Below are 7,333 nucleotides of genomic sequence, written 5' to 3'. Positions count from 1 at the left end.
TTCACCTTCCCCCACCCCAGTGACAAAAAGAAAAATACTCTGTATAAAGTATAACTAACCCAGTATGCTTTGTGCCTTTTCATTAAATGCTTATTAAGAGAGAATGTGATTTTTGAAGAGGATCTGTATTACTTGGATTTGTATTACTTTTTATTTCCAGCCATGCCAGTGCTTGTAGAAATGTTCAGAATTTAATTATACCACATTTTCAGTGATAGTTACTAGAAGTAAAGTAACAAACTTTTGTAGATCAGCAGCCAATACTCTCAATGATGATTATAAACTAGAACATTCCTTCCTGACAAAGTGATATGAAGACTAGTTCCATAGCTCTTTTGTTCTGTGCATGTGTACCTTCTTCATGTTCAAAGGTTATTTTCTTCACTGCAGTGTAGGAACAGCTTTCTCCATGCATTTCTTTGATCAGAGTTGCCCTATTAACATGAATGGGAAAACCTGTTCCTCTGTGGGCTCCACCTGTGTGTCACAGTTCTTTTAGATCACTCTGGATTTTGGGCTTCAACTCCTTGTTTTCAGGTTTTCATTGTACACAAATCACTACATGGTGAATGTGTGTGCGTGCATGCGCGTGTGCACATGTACACATGTGTAAAAACACTGTACTTACCCAGAAGGAGCCCTGACCTGGATAGCCCATGCTAGCCTAATGTGTGTGAATCACAACAAATGTGTGTGAATCACAACAAACTGTGGCAAGTCCTTAAAGAGATGGGAGTACCAGACCACCTCACATGTCTCCTGAGACACCTGTATAAGGGTCAAGAAGCGACAGTTAGAACCGGATATGGAACAACTGATTGGTTTAGCATAGGAAAAGGAGTATGATAAGGATGAACATTGTCACCCTGCTTATTTAATTTATATGCAGAGTACATTATGCAAAATGCCACCCTGGATGAATCACAAACCGGAATTAAGATTGCCAGGAAAAACATCAACAACCTCAGGTATGCAGACAATACCACTCTAATGGCACTCTAATGGCCTTGGACTGCAAGGAGATCTAATCAGTCAATCCTAAAAGAAATCAACCCTGACTGTTCCCTGGAAGGCCAGATACTGAAGCTGAAGCTCCAATACTTTGGCCACCTAATGATAAGGGAACATTCAATGGAGAAGACCCTGATGCTGGGAAAGATTGAAGGTCAAAGAAGACAGGGACGGCAAAGGATGAGATGGTTAGACAGTGTTATCGATGCAATGAACATGAAGTTGAGCAAACTCTGGAGGACGACGGAAGACAGAAAAACCCGGTGTGATGTGGTCCATGGAGATGCAAAGAGTTGGATTCGACTGTGCAACTGAACAACAACAACAAAAGCCTGATCTCATCCGATTTCGGAAGCTAAGCAGAGTCGGCCCTGGCTAGTATCTGGGTGGGTGGCATCCAAAGAATTGCAGGGGCATGATTAGGAGGCAGGCAATGGCAAACCACCTCTGAATGCCTATCGCCTTGAAAACCCTACAGATTCATCACAAGTCAGCTGTGACTTGAAGGCACTTTCTACACACACACCAGAAAGAGAAGTCTAGGTTTTTTCAGGTGTACTCTCTCAAGAAACAGAGGGGATTCTCTTATCTTCTCATACAAGTTACAAGTATGTATAGTAATAAACAATTTTTTGTGTAGAAGGTCATCTTACATTCAGGATTGCCTTCCTTTCAGGTAAATATAGTAATACACACACACACACACACACACTGCTAAATTCAACATATTGTCCACTACGAAGAAGAAAAGGGGGGGGGACTATTTCTGTAATTTAAGAATGTGTCTTAAATATATATATATATATATATCGGCTTGCATGACCAGTAGTCTTAAGCACACGTACACACATTTATGCAATGTGTCTTAAAAATTATGGGATTGTTATTCCAGAACTGAATATTATTTTTTAAGAGTATCATACATTACCTATGGTGCATCCACTTTTGGAGTAAAGTTCTAGTCACCCATTCTCAAGAACAATAACATAGATCCGGAAGTAAGTAATAGCTTTAGCTGCCTTACTTTGAGATAAAAGATTGGTGTTTTTGAGTCTCAAAATAATAATAATAATAATGCCACTAAGGAGCACAGGATAGAGATTTATAAAATGATGCATGATATGGAAAAATTGGATAGAACTTTTTATCCCTATCCATATGCCAAAAATAAACTGATGGGCCTTAGATGCAGGAAATCACAGAAGTATTTCAAACACCGCATAGTATAAAACTAATTGGGACCATCAAAAAGCTGTGGGATCTGCATGGACCAAAGCCACATGGTATGGGAGCTGTAGTAAGGAGGGGATTAAGTGAGATTGTGTTCAAAAACTGGTTGAATCCAACACATAATTAATTTATTAACTAATTAAATTAACATAGAATTCCTTGAAAGAAATTTACAGTGATGGTCACCAATATAGTTCCCTTTAACAGGGGACTTTATACATTCATGTAGGACTATCAATCATTATTAGGGGTGTGCACTGAGAAAAAAAATCATAATTTTGAGAGGGAAATTTTTATTGTGATTGCTTACATCCTGAGCAGGACGTTACTGGCTCAGGATTCAAGTATCTTTGTTTTTGGGGGGTTTGGTGTTCAGGACCATTATTTTCATTGGGGAATGTATGTGAGGGTCTGGAACAGTTGTTTATAAAGATCATGATAACAAATTAGCACATAATATGGTCTTCCCTCTAATCTAAACAGTCTAGTAGCACCTTAGAGACCAACAAGATTTTGGGGGTATAAACTTTCAAGAGTCAAAGCTCCAGTCATCAGATACAAGCGTGAATGGAGAACTCTGAGTCATTACATCACAGTCAGAAGGTGGGAAGGGTGTCGTAAAAAAGAAACTTGGGATGCCAAGGTACAATGCATATTGTAATCAGCTTCATTAAAGTATGTCTCTAAACAGCATTCCCTGGGGAGCAACAGAAGGGAATGTTACTTTCATTTCCTGTTTGTCAGCTTCCCAGAGGCGTCTGGCTGACACTGAAACAATAAAATGGACTAGGGGAACTTTTTGTCTAATCTCGTAAGGTTTTTCTTATGTTCCTAACTACACTGGTACTGTAGGAGGATGGTGATTGTAAAGAAGAGATGGAGGCCATTACATTCATAAAGAGAAGACATGCTGAAAATTCAAGTTGAAACAGAATTAGCAGTTGTCTCTAATATGACTTTGCCATAACTTGGGCCTTTTCCATTCACTGTTTTTCCCTTCTTGGCCTGTAAACTGAGATGTATTGTTTTGAAATGAGAAAGATTATAATTCTTGAGCTATGCTGTAGATTTGGCTGATTACTACATAGTGTTTATATCTCCCTTAAATATTCTGCCTGATGCTGCTGGGAAGTATACCCTCATCTTTTCTTTGTTTAGCTTCTTTCTTTTCACTTGCAGTTTTCTTTGTTTTATTTTCTTTTTTACTGTTTTTAAATATGGAACATTTGCCAATGAACATTTTAAAAACCATTCCTTCCCATCAAGTTTAAGTCCAATAAAATATGGCACTGCCAGTTTTCCTCTCCAAATATCCATTTATTTAAAACGTTTCTATGCCATCTCTCCACCCAATTCAAGGTCCCCAAGGCAGTGAACATTAAAACATTTCAAACATTAAAAAAGCATTTATAATACAGATATACGTGAAACATTTAAAACAATCAAATAACACCTAATGTAAATGCTTCCTTAGCCAAAAATAGCAAAAAAAATTGGTCTGTAGTTGCAGGTGTCTTCTTTGATAGGAGCCAATCTCCTGATTGCCCTGTATCAGGTCAGGCTTCGACAGGTTATTTTTCAAATATATTCTATGATTCTTCAATTACTTCTCTTGGTCAACGAGAGACATTCCCTCCTGATTTACCTGAATGGCATCCAGTTAGCCCTAATGAAACTAAATATTTAATTGAGCAATTGAAAGTTGAAAAGGCTACCTCCTGAATTATTAAAAAATCACCTAGAATGGTGGGCCCCTCCTCTGGCTAATAGATAAAACTGGGATTGTGCCTGATATGTGGATTAATGCTATCGTTGTACCAAGTTTGTTAAAAGGTGATCCCAAATTGCCAGAGAACTATTGCCCAATTATCCTACTTTAAATTGTGGGCAAACTTTATGCAGGCATTTGCTGGATTAGTTTACTGCCTGGATGTCTGATCAAAATCTTTTGAGCTTAGAATTGATTGGCTTCTGCCCTGGTAAATCTACCCTGGATCATTGTGTTACCCTCGCTGACTTGGTAGAGAAATACAGTGGTGTGGGTGGGAAAAAATATTCTCTGCTTTCCTCAATCTAAAGGGTGCCTTCAATTCTGTACCTAGGAATCTTATGTGGAATAAGTTGAACATGATGAGAATGGATAAATGTTCACTTTTCCTTATCCGCAAATACATTCTTCCACTATCTGTCAAGTTCAATATAGTCCACTGGGTAATTCAATACATAAAATCCCTTCTATTCAGGGAGTCAAACAAGGATGCATTTTGGCTCCTTACTTATTCAACATATTTATGAATTACCTAGCTTCTACTCTGTGAGTGGTAGATGGACACTTTCCTAAAGTTGGCCCTCACTCTGTCTGCTTGTTACTATACACGGATGATGCAGTAGTGCTATCTAACTCCCTGAAGAGTCTTAAGCACCTTTTACTTGCATTTGTATCCTATTGTGAGACCAACCTATCATCTGTTAATTTTGAGAAATCAAAAATCATGGGTTTTTTGAGCTCTTTTTTTTTGTTTTTGAGATGTTTTAACTGGTGCATTAAAGGTAATGACATTGAACAAGTAAAACACTTTAAATTTTTGGGAGTAAATTTTCAGTATAATAATAATTGGACAGCACAGCAGAAACATGCAATTTATTTAGTCAAGTGCAGTATGTCTACTGTTGCATGTTTCTTTTTTGTGAAGGGTGACTAATATGTACCTGCGGTCATCCATTTTTTCAATGCTAAATCAGTATCCCAATTACTTTACAGGATTCCAATTTGGATTAGTAGGTTCTTGTGGGAGTAGACAGTCCGTCAGGTATACTGACCCCAAACTGTATAGGGCTTTAAAGGTCAATACCAGCACCCTGAATTGGGCCTGAAAGCAAACTGGGATCCTGCATAGATGGAAAAAGACCAGTGTGTTATGGTCCCTATGGCCCATTCCAGTCAGCATTCTGGCTGCAGCATTCTGTACCAAGTGTAGGTTACTTACCGCTATCCAGTTGCATCACACATTTCTCTACTGGGCCTGGACTGAGTAGTTTGCATTACAGATGTCAAAGCTTTTTGGACAAGTTGAAGGGAACGTTGATGTAGTTTCATTTTTACAGCACACCCTGAATGTGATACATCAGTTCCGGAAGAAGGGAACAAAGTGGAATTGCAGTTCACATTTCCTTTGTCATTTAGTATCCTAGTTCAGTCATGCAAGCCAGGTGGTATCAAGTCACCCGGAGGTTGCTTCCAGGCATAGGATCGCCAGTCTCCAGGTGGGACCTGGTGACCTCCCAGAATTGCAACTGAAACCCATACTGCAGAGATCTTTCCCCCTGGAGAAAATGAATGCTTTGGAGGGTGGACTCTGTGTCATTATATTCAGCTGAGGCCTCTCCCATCCCTACACCCTATCCTCCTCAGACTCTACCACAAAATCTCCATGAATTCCCCAACCTGGAGGTGACAATCCTAGCCAGGCCTGGCCCCAAGATGCTCTCCTTAAAAGGGTAAAATAGGCCCGGAAAGGATGCTGTACCCTCCTCTTGCCTTTTACTGACAGAACCAAGGCTTGGAACTCTGTGATTCCCTAGCAACAGCCATTGAAGGAATTTCTTTATTAAAGACATTGTAGAGGCACTCATTTGACCATTTTAGATTTCACCTTTTTTTTTTTTTTTTGCAAATCTGGGACCCTTTTCAGGTTTTTAGAAAGATATGTCTTGTGTGTTCACAGCTCTAGTCACTGGATTTAAGTATCCAAAGACTGACTGGCTTCACTATTAGAATATAAGATGTTGCAACAGATAATAATGGGAGAGAAGAAATAATAACTGTAAGGTTCTAATTATACATTACAAAATTACAAAAATGCATAACTATATCTAACATTAGAGGACTATTTCTTTCTGTGGGATCAAAAAGAAGACAAATATCTGGGTTTTTCCAGTTTTTTTTTTTAATCAATGCACTCAAGATGTTCTCATTGCTAGAGCTTTAGAAAAATTCCTGAAGGCATGACACTTGAAATAAAACTATGGGAGTTGATGAACCTGTTAATGAATTGTAATGAACCTGCCTTAAAGGAGACAAGAACATTAGGTATAGCACAAACACTGAACAACAGATGAGATATTGGTCAATGCAACTATTGCCGGTTTCTCTGGAATACCTTCCCAAGAGGTTGTTTCCTGACCAATATTGGCCCCTTGTGGTCATCTCTGCTTTATCCCAAAATGCATCTGTTCCCACACACTCATATCTTAGAGGATCCACGAAAGGAAATTTGAAAGTGAAATGCATTGCTGCTACTATTACTTCCACCCGGTGTCTTCAACACAGATTATTATATTAGGGCTATGTGCAAATTATTTGTAAATGTGCAAATTGGGTTATTTAATATATTCATAAATTTAGCAGATCTGCTTTGCTATAATAGGAAGTATATTTAATGCAGCCGTTAAAAGGAATCAGTCATAGTCTGCTAGTAGAGCTATTCTTGATCCAGAAGAAGAATTTCATCATTTGGAGTCAATATAGTGCTCAGTTCCATTTCTCCTTCTTCTGCTTGGCATGTGTCTATTACTTTCATTTGAAGGTATCTTTTGAGTTATATTGTGGTAGACATTCACATATATTTTGTTTTTATGAATCATTGAACATATGCTCAGATTGGAAGTTTACACAGTGACACCTGCCAAAATCATGATGGTCTAAGGTCTGAAAACATGTTGAACAATTCAGATATGAAAGGTGTACATTGAAATATATAAAAGGCCATTTTTTTGGTCGAATAACTGCAAGTATGAATCTCTGATAGGTTTCTGTTCTCATGTTTCACATGGAGGTAGTTTACACAGCCTCCTCAAAATAGCTTCGCCGCAAGATTTCTGAGCTGCAGTTTGCCACTCAGGTTAGCTGAATTCAGGGCTCTTTTTGTAAAAAAAGCCCAGCAGGAACTCATTAGTATAATGGGCCACACCCAACAGCAGAAACTCATTAGCATATTAGGCCACACCCCTGACAGCACAGCTCATTAGCACATTAGGCCACACCCCCATGTTACCAGAAGTGTGGTTATCCAGCCACACCCACCTTTTGCTT

General features: G+C 38.7%; 1 protein-coding gene across 1 annotated transcript in view; it reads left to right on the top strand.

Annotated features, from left to right (window-relative positions):
* The window catches only part of ZNF407 (zinc finger protein 407), a 510,615-nt gene that overhangs the window by 334,859 nt on the left and 168,423 nt on the right, over positions 1-7,333 (top strand). The gene's annotated exons all lie outside the window — the stretch shown is intronic.

This window comes from Gekko japonicus, unplaced genomic scaffold (genome assembly GCF_001447785.1).
Source record: "Gekko japonicus isolate JY-2015 unplaced genomic scaffold, Gekko_japonicus_V1.1 scaffold39, whole genome shotgun sequence".
Lineage (NCBI taxonomy): Eukaryota > Metazoa > Chordata > Lepidosauria > Squamata > Gekkonidae > Gekko > Gekko japonicus.
Note: the sequence above shows the minus strand (reverse complement) of the source record. Positions and strands in the feature narration are given on the sequence as shown.